The sequence below is a fragment of the Rousettus aegyptiacus genome, unplaced genomic scaffold (genome assembly GCF_014176215.1).
Source record: "Rousettus aegyptiacus isolate mRouAeg1 unplaced genomic scaffold, mRouAeg1.p scaffold_m13_p_4, whole genome shotgun sequence".
NCBI classification, from domain to species: domain Eukaryota; kingdom Metazoa; phylum Chordata; class Mammalia; order Chiroptera; family Pteropodidae; genus Rousettus; species Rousettus aegyptiacus.
The window spans coordinates 120,408,793-120,432,203 of record NW_023416307.1 but is presented as its reverse complement, the minus strand read 5'-3'; the positions used below and the strand labels follow the sequence as shown (position 1 = coordinate 120,432,203).

Genomic DNA, 23,411 nt, shown 5'->3' with positions numbered 1-23,411 from the left:
TTTCCTCTAGGGAGTTAGCCTTCCAGCAGGAGTGAAAACACATACAAATGTTAACTAAGGACCTCAGCACAGTACCTCATATTCAGGAGCACTGAATAAATATTGCTGACTAAATAATCCAAAGAAATGCATTACTAATGGTGAAACGTCAGGCTGGGAGGGAGCATTTAGGGACAGGGGCTCCTCCTTGGGTGTTCAATTCATCTTGAGTCCAACGATGGGCTCAGGCCTCCTGGTCTCAGCTGAGACATCTCTGGAAAGGGATATCTGAGTGAAGTTGAGGTCTTCCTTTCTCATCGCCAAGCTGGGCATGCAGAAGGAGCCCATTCATTGATAAACTCAAGAAATAGCAACTATTAAACCAGGACCTTCAAGCTAGTGCAAAGAATATTTCCAGCACCACAAAAAAAATTACAAATATCAGTTCAAAACCACCAAGGGAATTGCTTTTTCATTCAACAAACCTGTACTCCATAGTTCCATCAGTATTTATTGAGGCTCTTTGCCCAGTACTGGGGATACAGCAGAAAATGAGAACCATTTCCTATCCCCAGGTAGTCCCCCATCTTGATGAATAAGACAGACAGGCATAAAAAGGTTAATTGCAAGAATTCTTTTTGGGGGGTGATGACGATAGAGGAGAAATTAGGGAAGTCTTCATGGAGGAAGGGTTACTGGATCTGATCTTGAAGGATATGTAGGAATTCTCCAGGCAAAGAAGTGGGGTGGGAAGGCAGCACTAGCAGAGTGGATGGTATATGCAAAGACACAGAGGTCTGGAAATGCAAAGGTGTATTTGAGGAGCAAGGGAGACTTGGTGTAGGGAAAAAAGAATAATGGAAGGGGTCTAGAATGGGAAGAGTCTGGGCTTCATGAGCCATGGTAAGGAGTTTGGGTTTCAACGATGAGGGCACAGGAGGGCCAAAGAAGAGTCTAGAGGAATCAAAAAAGCTCTCTAAAGTACAGGGGGTATGTAAATGGGAGGACGATGGTTGGGAGTAGGTTCTGTGTGTGCGTGCGCATGTGTGTGTGTATGCATGTGAACAAGGTGGCATTAACCCAAAGGGTTAATGAATGAGATGGTGTTTTCTAGGCCTGGAAAAGGGAGCCTCCTCCAAGGAGTCCTCCAAGAGTAGCTGTTGACTCCCTAGGCCCCATGTTCTCCCAGGAGGGAAAGTGCCAGCTCCCTAATTGACACCTTTCCTCGGCCAACCCCTGGCCTTGAAGAGGGGAGGCAAGATTAACCATCACCACACACATGCCCTACCCAGCTGGAAGGCTAAGGTAGGCCCACCAGGCTGAGTTTTTCTGACCTGTACACCTGAAAAGACTTGCCCACAGCTGTGGGAAATTCAGGCCCAACATGGTTCTCTGGGCCCAGATTGACACCACTTCCCATAGGATCCCTGGGCTAGGGGTGGGGCAGTCCTGGTTTCATACCCCAGTTCCCCTACTCACTCTATGACCTTAGGTAACATCATTTCACCTCTCTATGCCTCAGTTTCCTCATCTATAAAATGGGGATAAAAATAGAACCTATCTCCCAGGATTTTGCATAGCTTACACCACATGAGACACACAGAAAGATGTCAATGTCAATGGAAGCTGGAGTTAGCCCGCAGCCAGGCATCTCCCCTCCTTACTGAGGGAGCAGGAACCAGAGGGAGGTGCTGAGAATTGGCGTCCTAGGTTCTAGTCTCAGCAAAGCAGCCTAGGCCCTAGACACCAGCCCTGCACAGCCCCCACAGTGGGATATGAGAACCATACTAGCCCAGAGGGATGAGAGGCTGGAAGAGACCCATTCCTTCATATTTCCTAGGAAACTTCTGGAGACTCTATACTCCCCTTCCCCACTGTGTTTCTTCTATTAACAATAGCTGCCCTTATCCTCTAGTTTTCGGCCCTGTCAAATAGGTATTTTTGTCCCTATTTGCAGATGAGGAAACGGGGATTCAGGGAGGTTGAGTCATTTGCCCAGTGTCGCAGCTGGTAAATGGAGGCAGGGTTCGAACCCAAATCTGTCTGGCCACAAAGTCCCGGCACTAAGATCAGGTTGGGTGAGGAAGTTTGGATCTAGGTGGAAGTAAAGATGGGTCCTCAAATAGTAGGGAGGAGACTTGGGACAAGCCAGATTATCTGGTCCCCTGGATGCACATTTCATGGCCCCTCAAAGTCATGGGCCTAGGAGAGCCTGACCCATGTGCCTCATACTTGGGTAACTTCAAGCAGGGGCAGGGAGAAGGATCTAGAGCTTGAGTGGGACATATTTGGGTTCGAATCTTGGCTCTCACTCTCATTGGCTCTGTAACTCCTAAGCAAATCATTTGAGGTACCCAGGCCTCAATTTTCTTTTCTGTAAAATGGAAAGAAGCCCAGTCTCTCCTAGGGTGACTTGTAGAGTTCAGATAAGGCAGGAATGTGAGTAGAATCTTATCCCTGAGGAGCCCAGCCAGCAGCTCTTTGTGACAGCAGCTGATCCAAGGACTGCCCCAGGCCCCTCGTCCAGGTGTGAGAAGACCCTGAGCTGGACAAGGTGAGGACAAGTATAGCCTTCATTCCTGCTTCATCTCAACGAGGGGTGGGGGAGGGGGGCGGAACGATAAAGAGCCCATAGCTCACAGAGAGGACACAGCGGGCCTCTGAGTGCATCTGATTCTGCCTCCTTCAGACCTGTGTGGACCTACCTCATCTGTTGCCCTTGTGCATATTTCCTCCATCAGACTAGACCAGGCTGACCACTCATCCCTAGGCAGACTGACCCTCTCCACTCCCTATACTACTGACCCTCGGACCTGTCCCAAGGGACAGAACATGGTCTAGACAACTAAATACCATTTGAAAATCAGACTGGGCTGTCTCTCCTCTCATCCCCAGGCCCCTTGCCTTCCCCCAACCCTGACCCTCGCTCCATGTCCACCACAAGCCAAATCATGCTGGAGGCAGAAGCTATCAGCAATCCTCCTAGCCAGCCTCCTGCCAATCTCTCCCTCTTCCCTGTGGATGACCCTGACCTGTCGCTTCCAACTTTCCCGGAGTTGCAACACTAGTGTCATTGTTTGTCTGATTTCACAACACCTCTGCCTATCCAGTCCTTCCTACCTCCCAACGTATCCTGGAAGGACAGGCCAGATGCCCCAGGTATGTCTGCTTCAGGAAAGGGAGGCACAGAGGGTGGCCAGACTCCACCCTCAAGGATGACCTTGGACAAGCCATCCTTTTCTTGAGGCCTCAGGTTACTCAACTGTAAAATGGGAGAATTTTGAACAGGAGGCCTTGAAGTTCCTTCTAGTTCTGTCATTTGATGAATCAAAATCACACCGCAGCAGATTCATTCAAGGTTTTACTATGGCATCTACCATATGCTGGGAGCTGGGACTCTGGTGTGGTCAGAGGTGAAACAGAGGCATGAACTAATTCTTTTAGTGGAATCAGGAAGAATTGTTTGAGGAAGAGGCATTTGAGTTGGACTTTGAAGGTTGAATAGGACTTTCCTAGCACAAGGAAAAACTTCCAAACTATACTGCTCAACACTTGGGCTGCGTCAGAAGTTGGGTTTATCCCATAAATGAGGTGTGGCTGCAGAAGTACACAAGGCCTGGAACACCAAGCAAATGGGAGCTTAGCCAGGTACCAGTTCTAGTCTTAAATTCTGAGAACCAAAATCCTGAGAGTTTGATATTTGTTGGTAAAGCCCCAGCCCACCCCAAACAGGCTAGTGAGTAGGCAAGACTCAGGAATTCTAAATGGATGAGTGTGGGGGCTCCCAGCCAGCCCATACCATGCCGACCTTCACAGGTAGAGAGCCCCGGCTTGGAGTCTCAGCCTTGGATCAAGGTTTGGCTTATCTCTTACTGGCTGAGGGACCTTGTCCTGACCACCACCCATCTCTGAAACATGTACATCTCCTTCATCTGTAACTTGGGTACTCACAGCAGCCACTCCAGCAGTAATTGTGAGGATCAAGCATTTTACTCTTTTGCACGTGCTGAGAGGGATTATTATTGTTGCTATGGTGGTTCCTAACCAGCCCCTTGTGGTGGGCTGTATGTTTTGTATACAGGAAAAGGGATTTGCCCCCCAATGATGTTACAGTAATAGGGATGGGATTCCTGGCACAAATTCATTTGCTTGGACCACATGTGAGCTGCAATGGGCCTTTTACCCTCTGCCTTTCTTTGCCCATCCTCACCCCAGCCTTCTTAGAACACTTTTACTTGTCCCCATGTTGGGGGAAGGGTGGGCAGAGGCTGCCTCTAGGTCCTGGAAGAAAGGGGACTCCTAACCTGGCCCAGCCCTGGGTTAGGGGCTGACTTAGAAGTCTGTATAGAAGAGGGTCAGTGGAGTCCCCCCATCTGTACCCCTAAGAAGGGGGACAATGTGGGAGCTCCCTGTCCCAGGCTGTTGGGGAAGAACAAAAGCTTTTCTGGGAGGTGTCCTGGGCTGATCTATCACAAGTCCAGCCAGGTACCTACCTTGCCTGCCTCAGTGGAGCCCAGAGCCACCCAATGTTGAGCATCCTTAGTTTCTCAGCATTAAGGCCACTCTGCCTGGCCCAGGGGTAGAATAGGACCCTTTGATGGGGCTGGGAGGGTGAAGAGTAAGGGGGTATCAGCGTGGTCCTGCTGACAGAGGACCCACGGCTGGTGCTCCCAGATCTCCGCTTTCTGCGGCCCCTCTGCCCGACCAGATTCTGATTTTGGTGCAGTGCAGACTTTCAGCTTAACGAGACAAATTGATATTCTGTGCCAGCCCAGGGATGGAGCAGCAGCTTGGGACACTCTGGCGGGCAGCTCAGAAGTGGGCAGAGGGTGGAGGCCGGGGAAGAAGGCAGCTTCCATCTGGAGCTGCCTCCTGGGGCAGCTCCCACCACTGCCCTCCATGCACCCACTCCACGCTGACAGGTGCCCTGATACACCGGTCCTGAAGGTCCTTCCATCTTCAGTGTCCTCCTCCCAAGCAGGGCACCCCCTCCTGGGGTGGGCAGGGCAGTGAAGAGGGAGGCTTCAAAATCCAAAAGAAGCCCCTTCGCCCATTGCGACCTCCTAATCTTGCTGCTAAGGCTCTCCTCCCACCAGTCTGCATTTAAAGGGGCAGCAGGTCTGCCAGAGATGAGGCGGGAAGAAGAGGGCAAATGGCTGGGGGTGCGGGGTGGGGATGGGGGAGTCCATTCCTTCAGGACTCCTTGTTGAGGGTCCTTGGGATCCTCTGGACACCATCAGTCCGCCAATGAGGTCAGACCCCAAATAATTGCAGATGGCACCACAGATTATGTGGATGCACAAGACATGCAGACACTCCCACCGTTGGGCACCTGTCAGCAGAGAAATCACCCTTTGAGAGAGTCTTCTGCCAGACCTGCAGCCTCCAGGAAGTTGGGGGTGCACAGAGGCAAGCCGCTAGGTTGCAGGGGTAGCATTTAGATGGCAGGCAGCTGGGAGCTCACTGCAGGCTCCACTCTACCGGCCCTGCAACACAGATGTGTTTAGTCTGTGTTAAGTCCACTCCTCCCCCCATGTGACCTTTGCCCCTTAGGTATGGGACTGTCCTGACCAAAAAGAGGGGGGGATTGGATCCCCTGCCCAGCCATAGGAGTCCCTCAGAAAGTAAGGGAGGACTTAGGACCATTTGAGCAAAATCCTCCCCTCTCTGCTGTCACTACCCCACCCCCTCCACCACTGGAGAGACCTCTCCCCTTCTGCTTAGCCCCAACCCTACCCTCACCATGCCCTTGACATTCCTTCCTACTTCGAGGGAGCAGGCAGATTCCTGGGACTCTGCCAGCTTTAGTTCCTCATGATCCCACGGGAGGAATTAAACCGCAAACAACATCGTGGTGGTTCAGTCCACGCACCCCCATCCCCTACTCTCCTCCCTTTACCCCGAGCAGAACAAACCCTCCCCCGTCCTCCCCCTCCTGTCCCCTCCCCCAGCGTCGGGCGGCTCAGAGGCAGGGGCGGCTTCTGTCTCCCCCGAGATCGCATTTTGCCGCGCGCGATGCTCTCCTAGAAGCCGGCGCCGCGCCTCCGCCCCCCGCCCCCCCACCTGCTCGGGCAGGATGGTACAGTCTGCAGAGGGACCGGGCACGCTGGCTGGGCTCAGCCGCGGCACCAGCTGCCGCACCGCGATTCCGGGGCTGCCCGCCTGGAAACCGTGCCGGATTTGTGGTGATTTTCGTGGCCAAGTAAGTACCGGCATCCCCCAGCATGAGAAAATAAAAAATAAAAAGCGCCCCACTCGGATCTCCCCTTCCTCCCTCACCCATTTTATTTTGTTTCATTTTATTTGCTTTTTCTCAGTGCTGATGGTGGTGGCGGTGGCAGCGTGGAGGGGGGGTGCAAGCTGGGCTTGTTTATCTGGAAGCAGCTGAGGCTGCATTGGGAGCTGCCGCTGAGGGAGACACTAGTGTAAGGGTCTGTGTATTGGGGGGAAGACTGGGGTGCTGGGGACACAGGCAGGGGGGCCTCGGACAGGCGGATGCCTGGGGTCTCAGGTAGATTCCGGCAGCCTCTGGACAGCCAATGCTCCCAATGGATGTTATGCAAGGGCCGGCAAGCTGGTGGCCAGGAGGGGGTGGGGGGGGGACAAGGTTCTCTTACCTCTGAGCCGCTGGACCTGGAAGTCAGGCAGAGGATCAAAGGGTGCCCTCTGCCTACCCCAGACAGGGTCCCAGAAAAGAGGCGGCGGAAAGTGCCCACGGAGGGTCCCCTTGGTGGGGTCAGCTGCTGTGTGCCAGGACCCACCAGGTCAAGCCAGCCTTCCAGGATGTGTGGTAGCAGAAATGGGGTCCTGGAGATGGCCAGGAGGCAGGAGTGGGATAGCCAGGCCATTTTGCAGCAGTCATGCTGGGTGGTGGAGTTGGCACTTTCTTCCCTGAAGCCCAGTTCGTAGTCCAGCCTGGGTGGCCTCTGAGCACTCAGGCACCTGGGGTTCCTCCCTGCAGGGTCAGAATTGGGAAAGCCAGCAGGAGGCCTCTAGACTCCCCAAGAGTGAGCTACTGTGGGTAGCCACCACTCGTTAGTCAAGTGGTCGTTCCATGCCACTGCTGTCCTCGGCTCACCCACGTTGTGTGGGGAGGGGTCTCTGCGACTTGCCTGCCCCAGTCAGGCAAAGGTCCTAGGGGTCTCAGGGTCCCCATGCAGAGACCCTGCCAGGCTCGACCTTCAGAAGGGTAAGTGAGCAAGTCAGCTCAGCCAGCAGAGGGTCTTGATGTGACGCTGCACACCCCTAGCCCAGTGCAGAAGGGGCTCCCCTCCTTGCCTGTATTGCTCTCTAAATTGCAGGGAGGAGACATAGCTGACGTTTAGGGCATTTCCAAGAGTGGCAGGCACCATCCAGAGAAATTCTCCTTTGACGTGTACAGTAGGAGGGGTCTTGGAGTACAGACTGCAGGGGCCTGTTAACTTCCTTGAAGGGGCAGTGGCAGGCATGGGGCTGCAGCTCTGGGAGAACCATGCAGGAGGGGTCCAGGGAAGATGCTGATGGCCCATATTATTTAGCCACCTTCATACGCCCATCAGGGCCTATACACATCCACAGATTTGCACAGATGCACATATACAAATACAGCACACCTTGTAGTACATCACATATGTTCCAATCATATACACACATACGGAGTGCACATGCCCTCAGATATACCCCAGCACATGGGAATACAGCTCACATCCCTGAATACCACCTGCTCACCTGCAAAATACAACATGTACACAAATGTAACATGCATACACATATGTGTGAATGCAGCATGGCCACACATGCATGTAGCACTAATACAGGAATGCAGTGGACTGCATGTGGGCAAATCAGCCTGCATGTTGTGCCCTGAAGCAGCCACAAATATGTGAGGGCTAGCCCCAATGTAAAGGTGACAAGCATACATATGTGGAGTCCCAAATGTCCATATATTAACAGGCACATGGCATACTGGAATGGGCCCACAGGTGAATGTAGGTTGCACACATATGAAGACAGCCCAGACACACTGATGTAGCACCTCTGCAGACGCTGCATGCACACTCCCACACCCCGGCCTCCAGGTATCCCTGTGGGAGTGAAGGTGCCTCTGGGCACTGGGGAGAGGCTTTTCCCTCAGGGGACTGACTGCCTTTGAGGACAGAAGGACCCTGGCCCCTGAGTAGCAACCACATCGCACACAGGCTGAAGGGGGGTGCCAGCTCACATTCCCAGGGATCAGTAATTAGGTTCAGCAAGGCCATCTTGGGTTATTGATGTTCTGCAGGGAAGCTTTTCCAGTGTTGAAAGAGAGACAGAGGAGGGGGTGGGCGTGGCTGCTGTCCATGACCCAGACCACCAAGACCCCATGAACCCCCTTCTCTGGAACCGGAAAAGTGACACACTGGTATGGGGTCACAGAGTTAGGGTCCTGGATGCCTCCAGCAGCCCCCAGAGTCCTCTCTAGACAGGTCAGAAAAACTGCCTGTAGCTTACACTGTAGAGACACTGAAATGCTGGGCCCCTCCCTCTGTTCTCCCACTGCCCCCTCTCCCTTTCTCTCTACCTAGAACAAGTTTGGGTTGGGGGACTGGGTAAATAATAACCCAGTAATCATTCACTGAGCAAATTGCTCTGCATGCATCGCTTACGGAGGGGCCTTGCATAGCCTTGTTATTCCCATGCCAGAAATGAGGAAGCAGCGCAGAGAAATGAAGACACTTACCCAAGGTCACACAGATGAAATATGGCAGAGATGGGGCTGAAGCCAGGCCATTGGGCTCCCTGCCTGTCCTCTTAGACTCTCTCCTCCTCTCCTGTGTGAGTCCAGTTCCAATTTGGGGTGCCAATGTCTTGGGAACCAACAGGCCAATAACTTGGGGTGTGGGGGCAAGGATCTAAGAAAGGGTCCAGAAGGGTCTCCCGTGGGTAAAGGCAGAGTCCTCACCAGGCAGGTATGGCCCTGTCCTAGGCAGCCAGACAGTTCTGCCAGCCCTTTCCTTCATGGAATTTATGGCACCTAGAAAGCAAAGCAGATGTGTGCACTCTGATGTTACCTGACCTAGGCCCATTTGTGAGAGGGAAACTGAGGTCCGGCCAGGGGAAGATACTTGTCCAAGGTCACAGTGTGCTCTCTGGAGAATGGGGAATCTTGCCAACCTCCCTCAGGTCCCAGGCAAGAAGCAGCAGGAGCCTGTTTGGCCCCTGGTTTTCATCAGATGCTTGACTCAAAGTTTAAAGGATGAGCGTACCAGCCTCTACTCCTAACCGGCTGTGTGACCTTGGGCAAGTCACTTTGTCTCTCTGTACCTCAGTCTTTTCATCTGTGACCAGGGCATTTCTGTTCTGCCCTGCCTCCGCCCACAGCTGTCTGAGAGCTTTTGGGCACTGTAGAGGGCTGTGCACCTTGTTGCTGAGATTGGCCAATATGAGGGGAAGCAAGGAAGGGAAATCTCTAAGCTGGTAGGTCTCAAACATTAATGGACCTAAAGAATCACCTGGTAGGGGGCATATTCAGGAAGTCTTGGGGACTGCATTATCACAGGTGCCCCAGGGTTCGAATCTACACACTTCTGTACTCCAGGGAACCAAAGCAATTGAGAATGGGCTTGGGGAAGCTCATAGGCTCTCAGAGCTTTGGGTAACCTAGTCATCATGTTCTTCCTCTATTCCTGCCTATCTGGGAAAACAGGTCACCTGGCAAGTTGGCAGCAGTGAAACTAAAACTCAGGTCCCCAGCCCTCCAGTCCCCTGTCCTGCTACTAGGCCCTGGCATCACCCTGCACAGCTAAATCCGGCCTTTCTGGTGGTGGGTCAACCTTCAAATCAAAAGTGAGTCTATCTTCTCAGCAGCGTGGCTGGGAGGGGTGCTCCAAAGAGACTCACCGGGCCTTATGGTCAAGTCCTGGTGAAGCCTCTCCCAGCCATATGAGAGTGGGAGAATGGCTCCTCTTCTGTAAACTTTAATCTTCCCTTTTCTAGAAGGGGGATAGATTTAAAGCAGGGCTTTTGGGAAGATTTAAAATAATGTGTGTGAAGCAGCAAGGTACAGGGTCAACTTAGGGGTTCTGGAGGACCCTGAGGTGCAGGATGTGGCTCCCGTCAGCCTCCCTTAGCCCCCAAAGTGCTGCAGCAGAGCTGTCTGGGTTGCAGGTGCTGGGTGCCACATGTACAAACATTGTGAGGGCTGGACAGGCTCCTTCCCTTTTCCCCGCCTGGAATATACAGTGCAGGGTGGGAAGTGTGGCTGGGTTTTCTGCCTGGAATGCGGGTACCCCAGCCCACCCTTGCCTCTCCAAAGCCAGATTGGTAAATCTGCAGTAATTCATTTCTCCCTCCCAGTTGGAGCCTCAAACAAGAAAATAGTTAGGGAGAATATACCCCTGGATAGAGTCAATCCGATGTGTGTAAGAGCTGGTAGTAGATGGAAAAGATGGCAAAGGCCTGGTGTCCACAGTGGTAGAGTGGAGCCTCAGTTCACCCATCTATAGTGTCTACCTCCCAGGCTGTTTTGAGAGGCAAGTGGGGGAAGTAATGGGCATAAAGTGCTGAGCTCAGGGTATGGCCCATACTTATGGCTCAGTGAATGAAAATTGTCAAGATTAAGAATCAGAAGGTGTGAGTGAGTTCAGTACCTCTCTTCCACTTAAGGGTGCCCGTAGTCAGTGGCTTTGCCTCTTTAAGCCTTGGTTTTTGATCTGTAAAATGGGAGTATGCCACCCAGGCTGCCCACTTCATAGGGTTGCTCTACAACAACAATAAATAGGTGACACTTTCAGCAACAACTTCTGAGAAACTACTGGATGCTAGACTGTATGCTGAGGACTTTACCATGGTCTCTGGTTGGGAGCCTTACAGTAGATGGAGGGAGTGTTGTTAAGACCTTAGAAGCATCATACATAATCTAGGAAACCTCTGAAGGGTCAGAGTGGAGGGCAGCATGACTGGACCTGATGGAAGTGGACATTGGAGCCAGGGCTGGTGTCCCTGAGGCTACAGAGGCCCCCAGGTATGAGGAGAAGGCCTTGCTTTAAGGCCCAGGAGAGCTGGTTCTGGGCCCAGCTCAGTTACTGGTGGGTGACCTTGGGCGAGTCATGTCTGCCCCCTGGTTTCATGATTTCCCCTTGGAAGAGGAGGCAGGGATCCTGCCTGCTTCCTGTCTTCAGTGAGGGCAGATTCTCCTGCCAGCTGGCCCTCAGGGTGAAAGGTCTGAGACCCTGCAAGTCTGCAATAGCAGTTACAGCCACTGTGTTTGTTTCCTGTGGTCACCATAATAAATTACCACAAACTGGGTGGCTTAAAACAACAGAAGTTGACTCTCTCATAGCTCTGGAGCTTGGAAGTCTGAAACCAAGCTGTCAGCAAGGCTGGTTCCTTCTGGAGGCTCTGAAGGAGAGTCCAGACCTGCCTCTCCCAGCTTCTGGTGGCGGCCAGCAATCCTTGGTGTTCCTTGGCTTGTAGCTGCACCACTCCAGTCTTTGCTTCCATCTTGACATCACCTTCTCTGTGTGTCTCTGTCCTCTCCTTTTTTTATAAGGACACCAGTCATTGGATATAGGGCCCACCCTAAATCTGGGATGATTTCGTCGAAAGATCTTTAAGTAAACACATCTGCAAAGACCCTATTTCCAAATAAGGGCACATTCTGAGGTTCCAGATGGGCATGAATTTGGGTGGAAATGCTATTTGACTCACTACAGTTATTCGTGTTTATTGAGTGTTTACTGCTAGTAAGTTCTTGGCATAGCGTCTCACTTCTTCCTCACTATCGCCCATTTTACAGATAAAGAAACCAAGGCCCAGGGAGATTAAGAGCATGCCCAAGTGAGAGGCAAGTGAGAGGCAAAACTAGAATTTGAATCCAGGTCTCTGGTGCTCTTTCTCCTTTCCACCCTGTCGGTGCGGGCTAGGGGCTGCCCACAGCCAGGAACCCATGGGGCGGGTCCTCCAGCCAGCCCTGTGCTGACCCAGAGAGGGGAGCTAGAGTTGGGCAGGGGACCTTGGAGGAGAGAGGGGGGCCTTGCTGGCCCCAGGAGACCTGAACAGCAGAAGATTGAGAGCCCACAGCTTTTTAAATCTGTCACTTATTGTCCGTGAGCCTCATCTAGAAAATGGGGACAGCAACACCAAACTTGTGGAGTAATTGCCAAGTTCTAACATGCTAATCATAATAGTCATTACTAAAAACCAAAAAGTATCCTCAAGTACTTTGCAAACATTTAACATGTAGGAAGGTAATTGCTTTCCTCAGGCCACATCCTGGTAACTCTGCCATTAAAGAGCTGCATGTAGTTAAACTAGTGACTAGCTGCAGTTTATTTCTCAAAAAAATAGGGTAACATTAGTACCCATCTTCATAGTTGTTGTGAGAGGCAAATGAGATTCAGGTAAAATACCTAGCCTGGGGTTATGGTAGTTAAAGTTTCAGAGAATGTTTCCTCATTTGTAAAATTGGGGTATTAATAGTGTTATTATTATTATACTATCATTTATTGTGCAAGGATTTGGTGAAGTAATGCAGAGGAAGCACTTGGCTCAGGGCTTTTCCAGAGATGGGTATTAAACTGCCCTCCTCTCGTGCCATCAGAAATTTAATCGAATTTAAATCCTAATGCCAGTGTTTACTGCTGCATGACCTTAAGCCAGTAGCTTTGTCTCTCTGAGCTTGACTTCCTGACATGTAGAGTGGGGTTGAGGAAACCTGCCTCACAGGGCAGTGTGTGTGGTGTGATGTAATGGATAGAAACCTGTCACAAATGGAACCCCAATCATACCAGACATTCAAAATACATTGAGCTCTGTCCAGCTTCTGGGGAAAGGCTCCAAGAGGACTTCTTTAAATATGTCCTCTGAACGGGCAATCCTCATCCACTATGGGTAGATTCAGTTTTTGCAAAGATCCTGAGAAGTCGTGCTGTAGTCGAACGAGGGTTTGAAAGATATCCTCTGGGAGGAACCTGTAAATGGATGAGTCCGTTTTGGGTCCAAGAGCCACATAGCTTTGGAGGAAAGAAGCAGGTGTCTCTGGGGCTCCCATGCTACCCCAAGAGCAGTTTTCTATGAAGTTGCAGTGCTCTTCGTGCTGGCTTGGGCGGCTCCACTGCACCACGGGGGTCACTCTGCAGGAGCCATGGGGAGTATCATCCAGAGGAGCTCTTCCAGCCTGGGTCCTTCAAACCCCTGCCTCATTCGGCTGGCGCAGACATGGCACAAGGAGTTTAGCTGTCACAGTTTATTGTGAGGCTACAGAAGGGCGGGGAATCCTTGAGAAGCCATTCGGGGGTGTCTCCCAGCCTGCCTGAGGCCTCTGTGCTGGATGAGGGCTACAAGCTTGTCTGGAGCAAGGGGTGCTGGGCTCCAGCTGACTGAGTCTTCCGATTTGAGCATTCTAATCTGTGCCCATGGGCAGGGAACATGAACCACATGGACTGACTTAACAGTGATATAGCATGGCGGTTCAGGACCAAGTCTGGGCCCAGTCTGCCCAGTGTCAAACCTGAGCCTGGGTGCTGACCAGCTGTGCTTCCTTCATTCCCAAGCCTCGGTTCTCTCAGCTGCTAAATGGGGACAATAATAGCACCCGCCCTGTAGGGTTCTTGTGACTGAAGATGAATTGTGTGGATTCCCAGATGCATATTTGATGTCTTTGAAACAGGGGTGCCTATTATAACTGGTGTCACGTCACAGTAGAACTAGCAATGCCTTTGTCTTTAAGTCTACATAAAGTAGTGATGCATCTTAACAATGGTTGCATCTTAGAATCAGGGAAATATGGTAAATAAGATCAAATCTATAAAGGATTTAGAATAGGACTGGTGAGAACAAGCTAGTCTCCTACCTGCCACCCCGGCTCAGTCAATGGTGGAACGTTGTATATTTCTGCGCACCTCACAGGAGGCTTTGCGTCCAGCAAGTTTATGTGTGAATCGTATTCTCAGCAGAATGCCCATGTGCAGAAGGTGCTTAATAATTGGCAGCTCAAAACAAACAAAGATGGTAATATAGGGAGGAGTTTAAAGTAGACTCTCTGAGATTTCAATTTCTGCTCCTCTACTTCCTTGCTGTGTGACCTTATGCAAGTTTTTTAACTTCTCTGTGATTTGGTCCCACTATCTGTAAAACAGGCATAACAAAAGTATCCAATTCATAGGATTGCTGTGGGAACTAAATAAAATTAAAGTGCTTAGGGCAGTGCTTGGCAAGAGCATAGGCAATTATTATTTGATGATCTTCTAATGTGTCTCTTCTAGTTCAATAAATGGTAGCTAAAATAGACACTGGGCTCAATAAAATATAATAATACAGACCACACTCATTTTACAGATGGGGCAGCTAAGGACCAAGACACATGTTGGTTTGCCCAAGGTTGAACAGCTGGATCTCCCCAGTGCTAAAACCAGACTCTAGGGTTCAGGTATCAGCCTGATGTTGCCTCCTTGCCCATGTTGGTCCTAGACTCTGTGATTCTCATAGAGAAGGAGGTTATTGCCAGGGAAGAAATGAGTGCGAGAAGCTGCAGCCAGAGGCAGCATCCGCCAGGTCAGGGCTCTCATCAGAAGTGGTTTCTTTCTTCCTCTATGTCAGCCTGTTCACCACAGTGCTAGGGAAAGGGCTGGGCTGGGCTATGCCTAAGATTAGCAGGGCCTGCCAACAACCCTGTAAGCCTACCGGCCAGGACTTCCTAGCCTCCAAATGTCTTCTCAGTGGCTGCTGCAGAGTTGACACAGCAAAACTCCCTCTTGGAGAGAGCAAAAGCCCTGGCTAGCCAGCTGGTCTGGCCACCAGGCAGTGCCAGGGCCACAAAATAGATTTGGGCAGGATCTGGATAGAAGAGCCCTGGGTGCACCCCGGCCTTGACAAACACTCCGAGTGACCTTGGATTTATCATAGTCCCTCTCTGGGCACCTTGAAACAAGGACTTCGGGGCCAGATGGGCCTCTTGGGACTTTAAATGTCCAAAATTCAAAATTAGCCAAGAATTACTGATACTCAAGGTCACGGGGAAGGGACAAGGTTAGAGGGAAGGAGCTCATGGTTCTGTGTTTGCACACATCTGTGTGGATCTTAGGTGGGGGTCCCTAGGAGCAAACCTGACCCAGCAGCAGCTCCTGTTCATCCCAGGGGGGTTCTGCAGAGAAGACAGATGGAAAGTATATAGCCTAGCCAGCAGCTAGGGTACAGTTGCTGAAGGCTGGCAAGGGGAACCCAGGCAGAGTAGAACAGTATCCATGCTCTCGTGTATTTGTGATCCAAAGGTTACTAGAACCAGTCTTTTCCTATCTGAAGGCAGGAGATTAAGAGCTCTTCAGGCCACTTCTAAATTTATCAACTTACATGACTCACTTCAGATTAAAATGAAGCCCTTCTCCCCATCCCATCCCCAGCCAATTTTGGGTTTCCAAACTCAGAGGATCTTGAAGAGGGGAGAGAATGTAAATCAATAAAACCAATATTGGCTGAGTGCTTGGTGTGTGCCAGCCGTGTGCTGGATTCCTTGCCGACCCAGAGATGAATCAGCTCCAGAAACAGCTCTCACTGGGTTGCTGAGGCAGCCCCAGAAGAAGGTGGCAGCTGATGGCAGACACCCAGCCAGAGGCTGGACCATGAGTAGCTTCCATGCCCAGGACTTGACCTAACTAACAACAGTCTTTGGATCCCACAGGGTCTCAGTTTCCTCATCTATAAAATGGGGCCAGTGTAGGGAGGAGTCTGTAGCATTAGTCACCCCTTTGCTCAGGAGAGGGTAATAGAATTAAGTGTGGCTGGGTATTGAGGTCCAGGGATGTTTTGGGGTCTTTCTCTGCCCTCTCAGATTCCAGAAGCTTCCCTTGCCCTGGGACCTCCCTTCTCTAGGGAGTCTCTCTGAACTCCAGAGTCAAGCTTCTCCAGCAGCCAAACATGAATGCAAACGCTAGTGTTGGAAAAGGGGCCAAAAAGCCTTCACACCTCAGTCTCCCCTGAGCCTCACTACAGCCTCCAAGGTAACTGGAATAATTACGGCTGTCATTAACCAAGCACTTTCCATGCTAGGCTCTTCATGCACACCCACTCCTTCACCCCTTTCGCAATCCACAAATGGATCCATTTACAAAGGAGGAGACTGGTCTCTGACAAGAGCTGGACTCATGGGAGACTGAGGCCCAGAGTAGAGTTGCCCAAGGTTGCTGAGGGAGAATCCAGAAACCAAGGATTCTGACCATGATATTAACTGTTGCCTCCCAACCCCCGGTGCTCCCATACCACCCCAACCCTCCAGGAGAAAGGGGCCGGACTTCAAGCCAGGAACAAGGCCATTCATAACCAGCCTGTGTCCCCAACACAACTACCCATGGGGGCATGGAGCAGGTTCAGGATACCCTTGAGGCTGGCCCCTCAGCAACTATAGGCCCAGATCCAGGAATATACCATATCCTTGCTCTCCATCCACAATCCCTAAAAGAGACCCAGCTAACCTTCATCAAGTTGGAGGTACACTGAGTTCACATTTTGAGGAGAGGGGACTTAACATTTTTTAAGCACCTACCAGGCACTATTGACAGAATTATAGTTCAAGTCCCACCTTTGCCGTGGAAACGTTGCGTCCCTTTGGATAAGTTATTGTTCCTTTCTGAGCCTCAGTTTCTTCACGTCTGTAGTGGGGAAATGACTGTAGCCATGTGAAGATTATGCAAGATGTAAATGAAGGCTCTGTGAAGCCCCTGCCCTAATACCTGGTTGCTACTGTGATTATCACCCTGTCTAGCAGCATGCACATCTCATGTCTGTCCTGTGAAGAAGGCATTCTTATCCTCACTTTACAGATTGGGACACAGGTCTCTCAGAGAGGTCCAGGAACTTGCCCCTGGCCCCACAGGTTAGCAGTAGTGCCAAAAGTGGGAGCTGGTCAGATCATGTTCTTTGACTCCTATTCTTGGGGTCTTAGAGAGCAGCCAGGGACACACTGTCCAGAGAGGTTTTCTCTGCCAAGGAGACACAATCCCAGAATGCGGAACTATGGGATCGTAGGTGTAGTTGACAGCACAGGGTAGTGGTTAGGAGCAAACCCTGGAACCTGAGAACCTGGGCTTGATTCCCAGCCCAGCACTCCTAGCTGTGTGACCTTGAATAAGTGACTTAACCTCTCTGTGCCTCAATCTCCTCACCTGCAGAAAGGGCATAAATAATAATGATATAAATGTGGGTTAAATAATTTAACAAGTATAGACAACTTAGAACAGTGCCTGACACATAGAAAGCTCAATGAAGTATCTGCTATTTGTTATTATTAATCATGTAATCAGAATGAAAGAGGGGTTAGGCTCTACCCTTCTCCCTCTCTCCCTGAACCTTGCCCCAGCCTCCTTCATGGCTCCCCATGGCCACCATGGGGCCCTTCTCAGAATGTCATCTGGTTTGCCACTCTGGTCAAGGTCTGTAGTGCTTCCAGTTGCCAAGTAGATAAGGCCCAGACCCCTCAGCCTGCATTCAGTGATTGTGTGATTTAGCCCCCACCTACCTTTCCAGCATCTTCCTCCATGATGCGCCTTCATACCATTTCTCCTTCCTTGGCTAATTATTTCATCCACTAAGTCGGTCAGGAATTTAGAAATTCAATATGAATAGAGTACAGCTCTGGTTGACATTGACCCTTTTCCCAGGGTCGAGCCTTTGAACAAGCTGTGCCCAGAATACCCTTCAGCCATCCTTCAAAGCCCCCTTTAAATACCTCCTTCTTCAGGAAGCTTTCCTGCTTCTCCCTTTATTGTAAGCTCCCAGGCTGCAGACCCTGGACCTCTGGAGTCATGCCCTTGCTGATGAGGTTGGTTTGTTTTCATTTTTGTGTTTTTCTGAGATTTCATTAGAAAATTTTTGAATAAACACAATGAATAAATGAAAAGATGAACTTCCTCATTAGTCCTTCATATCCTCTCTTGCCCCCGCCCCCCGCACCCCAATTATGTGTTCTCCCTAAGGAGCCAGATAGATCCTTTCAAACAATATAAATCAGATTGTGGTGCCCCCTGCTTAAAACTCTGCTGTCTTGTCCATGATGCGCAGGATAAAACCCAGACTCCTTTCCATAGCCTATAAGCCCTTCAGGGTCTGGCCCCTCATCCCGCCCCTCTCTCCTCACTCACTCCTCTGGCTCACTGGCCTCTTTTCCATTCCTCAAAGCCATCACCCTCTTTCCTGCCTCTGGGCCTTTGCACATGCTGTTTCCTCACCTAGAACACTTTCTCTCCTTCCCCTTACATGATAGATTCCTTCTCATCAGGCTAAATGATATTCCCTCACTAATGCCACCCACCCCCCATCTAGTTAAATGAGCTTCTTCTATCACAGCACTTGATTTTCTAATAGTATTATCACAATTAACATTCTCTTCAGTATTTATTCCTTTGTTTGTCATCTGTCTTCCCTCCAGACAGTCAGCTCCATGAGGACAAGAAGCTTATCTGTCTCATTTACTATTGTATATAAAAAGGCCTAGGATGGGGGGAGGGGATCTCTTTTGTGCAGCTGTGAAGGAGAAAGTCATGTCCTCCCTCAACATCACACTTGACCCATTATCTGCAAGAAGGAGGAGAATTGATTATGGGAGATTGCCCAGGAATCCCACACTCACCCACCTGCTTTAGTGAGTCTCCCTGTGCCTCTCTTAGGGGGAGGGAGTGGGAAGAGGGAGAGAGGGAGAGAATAGGATAGGGGCACGGCCACAAATCAGACAAATGGAATTTCTAGTCTTTCGCCATTTACAGTCTCACTGGGGAGAAGGCAGCAAAGAGACAGCTGGGTCTGTAAATCATCTAACACCAGGGAACAACATGGATGGTACAAGGCAGAAGAAAGCAGAGGAAGGTACAGAAGGAAGAGCTCTCTAACGTCCTGTTTTGTGAAATTGGCTTTGTCACAATGTTTATAGCTCCACTGTGTACTTTCGAGCTTGAAGACACCTTAATGATGGGTTTGGGGGCCAGGCCTTAATAAAGGGAAATTTCTGCTGATTAGACCCACATGGGCCTGGCTCTGGAGAGAGTGCACCTGACACTTACCTGCCCCCCCCCCCCCAAACAAGTCCCCAGCCTTCTTCCACAGCAGGGCACCCCAGAGCTGCCTATTACTGTGTCCCCAACCCATGAAGTGGCCTGAAAAGCAACCAAGCAGCAACCATTTGGAAAACCCTATTTTCCTTTTTAAAACTGCAAATTTTTGTGATTTGAATTACAAAAATAACGCCACGCTTGTTGAAACAAATGGAATGATACAGAAAGGCCTATAGTAAAATGACTAAGTTTCTTCTTCCCGCATCCCACATTTACCTGATGTAACCGCTGTTCATATCCTGTTCTGTCAATTCAGGAATGTACATTTTCCCACATTTTCAGATCTCGGACATCAGGATATAGGTAGGAGTTGATGGTGCATTGTAGTTTTATTGAAAGTGCTTTTTCTTTCTTAGCGGTATGAAAAATCATGGTGCAACTTAGGATTCAACCTATATTCAACAAAATCTGGCAATTTTCACTTTCTTTCCCTGGCTTGTTCTTTCACTCGCTGGTAGATATAAACTCAGGGGGTTGTGTTTCTTTTCTGTGGGATCATTTAATTCATACTCGTGACTTTATTCTGTCCCTTGGTGTGCTGTGGCCATCCTTGCGGCTTGGCAGACTTTTAATGAGAGGCAGCAGAGGCTAGTGCAGATGACAGGGGCTTGGGAGCTGCCATCTCTGCCATTCTGCATCTGAAGGGTGCCCTCTCTGTTCCCACATTAAGGCAACGGCACATGTGCAGTGCCCAGCACAGGCTGCCACCAAGTGTACACCTGGGGCTGGCACTTCTCTCCTTCCCCCAAGATGTAGTTTGCATGGCATAGCGAGACACATCATTGCCCGCTCCCCGACTAGGTAACCCTAAGACCCACAGCAGGGGCAGGGAGTCTGGGCTCAAATAAAAAGGTTGAATGCAAAAAGTCAGCTTTAAAAAGCCATGTGCAAACAAGGGCCAAAGGTAAAGTCAGAAAATAGGCTCAAAGGTCTGAAGAGGGAACAGAAGGGCAGAAAACATGAACCTGAAAAGACACTTCCCTTACCCCAATGCAAATAAGACGTATTTTAAAATATCAACTGAAGCAAATAGAGGCTTCTTAGTAAGGAGAAAGGCACAGTAAGTCCAAGGTGATCTGCTGGCCCTGCTGGCTCAGCCCCTACCAGGTGCATGTTCAGCACGCACCAGAAAACCCAGGCAACCAGGTGCACCTACTGGCCACAGACCCCTGAGCTTCTTCCCAGTACCAGTTTCTAAATCAAAATGCTGCTGACTGATGGCAAAAAGCCATTGACTTAGGCACTGTTCTAAGTGGGACTTATTTAATACAACATCCCTCCGGCACTTATTATCCCCATTTTACAGATGAGGAAATTGAGGCTCTGTGACATACAGTTACCTGCCCAGCCAGGCTGACTCCCAGCCAGCCAGCAGGCTGACTCCAGAGCACCCAGCTTAACCATGAGCACTCAATCTGGCAGGGATACCAGTAATGGCAAACCAACATGAGTACCAAGCTAGGGGAAAGCCCTGGCAGGCCCTTTGTGGGACTGTCAGGGAACAATCCAGAGAGGGCCTCACACAGAAACCAGCCGATTGGAAGGATAAGTAAGAGCTGGGCTAGCTGGAAGGCAGATAGGAAGTGGGAAGTCTGCCCCAAACAAAGGTATAGACTTGAGCGATGTGCAGGCCACCAGCAGCAGCCTAGAGTCTCACAGAGGAGGTGGTGAGTGCTCAGCTGGAGAGGTGGCCAGGCCAAGCCAGGGGTAGTGGGCTAAACATTTTTAAGCTGGGGAGTGACATGACTAGATTTCCATTTGGAAGGTTCTGTGGCCCGAGTAAGGATACTGGGTTGGATGAAGAAGGCTGGAGGCCCACAAGGAGGAGGCCACACAGACATCTGGTGAACAAGGGCAGAATGGAGGGCAGGTTCCCAAAGGGGGTGGTGCAGGCCAGCTGACAGTGCTTTAAGACTGCTCAGGGACAGCGAGGGGGAAGGCACAGTGAGTCCCACATGATGTTGGTGTTGTTGGGGCCACTTAGAAAGGGATAGAGATGGTGAGAGGGGGAGCAGTTTGGGAAGAATCCATGAATCCGTTAAATGAGGCCAGAGAGATGATTATGAACTGACTCACTTGAGAACCACTGACAGGGAATATGGAAGTCCTTCATAAAATGAGAATAACCACCCATACCTAAGGGCAGTGGAGGGGTGCCAAAGGAAGCAATCATTCATTCTACAAATGTCAGTGGAGGGCCTACTATGTGCCAGGCACAGTGATACCACACTGAGTACAAGAGGCCAGTTCACTGCCTTGTGGCTTTCATTCAAGGGGATGGAGATAGACAATAAACAAAGATGTGAGTAGGTAGCATGTCAAGGAGGTATACAGAGAAAAATAAGGCAGAGGAAAGAAGATTAAGAGGATTGTATCAAATAGGGGGTTAGGAAAGGCCTCCCAGAGAAGGTGGCATTTGAGCAGAAACCTGAGGGAGCCAGGTGGCTACCTGGGGAAGAGAGTTCCGGGCAGAAGGGGCAGCCAGTGCAAAGGCCCTGAGGTGGGTGCATGCTCAGCGGCATGAAGGGGGGTGAGCGAGGGGGAGGGTAGCAGATGAGTTCAGAGAGATATATAGATGAGGGGTGCTGATCATTCAGGGTATCAAGGTCTATTGTGGGAACTTTGGTTTTTACTTGTTCTGGGTTATGAGCAGAAAAGGGATTTGATTTGCCTCTAGCTGTGTGTAGAGAACAGACTGGGGGCAGGGGGAGGGGAAATGAGAAGCAGAGGCACCAAGGAGGAAGCTGTTATAGTGAACATGGTGAGAGAAGATGATGGCTGGACCAGGGTAGAGACTGTGGGAAGTGGTCACATTTTGGATATGTTTAGAAGGTAGAGCAGACAAGATTTGCAGATAGATATTAGTAAGGTAATTATATTATGGAATCGAAGAACTTGGTTGACCCCAGCACCTACCACATTGTCTAGAACTTGGCAAGCACTCAGTAGATATTGGATGAAAAGTTGGATGGATGGGTGGGGGGGGAGGGTAACAGTGGAATGGAAGACGGAGGGATGGATGGGCAGGCAGATGGATAGGTGGGTGCGTAGAGGGTAGAGATGAGTGGATGGAAGCAGTGAAAGAGGAAAGCAGCCAGGCCTTGAATATCAGACTAAGAAATCCAATCTTTCTCAGAGGCAGTGGCAACCACTGCTGGTTCTTGAGCAGGGGCATGGCGGGATGTGAGTACCGTTAGGGGTACTCTGAGATGGTGGCATCGGGCATTGCCTGGCACCGTGTCCCAAGCTAGTAACTTTCATGGACACAGATAGTAAATCCTTTCTGTTTCCTGCTGTCCAGTCCGCCACCCTCATTCATTTATTCATTAACAAGTGTTCAGTGAGCACTTCTTCTGGGCTGAGGGCACTAGAGACATGATGTGAGTGAATCAGACCAGTCTCCGCCCGTAGAACACATTTTCCCCCTTCACAGGGCCACAGAACCAGAGACAAGATGTAGGTTACTCCTGGGGCTCGATGGCCCACCAGCTTCATGCTGAGAGTGACGGATTGCCCTCTGCCCTTTGCAGCAACCTTGACTTCCTGCAGCCTCAGTGAGGATCCTCGGGTAAACCAGCCAAGACTTTACAACTGGCCTTGGAACCCTAGTGACCACTAGCATCCCACTCCTAGCTCAGGGTTTTCTTGTTTGGGGTTTTTGTTCTTTAGTTTCATGTGTGAATTTATTTTGGTCACTTGTGCATGTGTGTACACTCTTTGAGAGGAAAGGCTGTTCTGGAAACAGATAAAGGAAAAGGAATCAGCACTGTGTTTCAGATTCATTCCATATTTATTTGTTCATATAACAAATATTTCATGAACTCTCATTACTGCCAGACACTGGGGAAATAGATATACAATTGACTCTTAAATTACAACACAAGGGTTAGGGGCACCAACCCCCCTTCCTGTGCAGTCAAAAATCCAAATATAACTTTTGACTCCCCAGTAACTTAGCTACTAATAGCCTACTGTTGATCAAAGCCTTACCAATAACTTAAACAGTTAATTAATACATATTTTGTATATTATATATATTATATACTATATTCTTATAATAAAGAAAGCTAGAGAAAAGAAAATATTAAGACAGTCATAAAGAAGAGCAAATACATGTACAGTACTATAGGTATTTATTGAAAAAATCCATGTGTATGTGGACCTGTGTAGTTCAAACCCATGTTGTTCAAGGGTCAGCTGTAGTGGCGAGCAAGACAGAGGTGTCTGCTAATAAATAAATAAATAAATAAATAAATAAATAAATAGATAAATAAATAAATAAATAATTCTAGGCAGTGCTGTGTGCTACAAAGAAAATTAACAGGGAACTAGAAAGGGCTGCCTGGGACAACTTGAGTAGGATAGTCGAGGAGGATC

The 23,411-nt window shown here is 49.9% G+C and overlaps 1 protein-coding gene across 11 annotated transcripts in view; it reads left to right on the top strand.

The window, feature by feature from the left end:
• The window catches only part of ATP2B2 (ATPase plasma membrane Ca2+ transporting 2), a 359,406-nt gene that overhangs the window by 181,187 nt on the left and 154,808 nt on the right, over positions 1-23,411 (top strand). The window contains exon 1 of one of the 11 annotated variants that reach the window (XM_016121356.2): positions 5,921-6,181. The exons of 9 other annotated variants lie outside the window; for them this stretch is intronic. The gene's annotated coding sequence lies outside the window, so the exon portion shown is untranslated. Of the gene's footprint in view, positions 1-5,920; positions 6,182-23,411 lie in introns of those variants that run through there. One more of the 11 variants, XM_016121362.2, reaches the window with a different exon arrangement.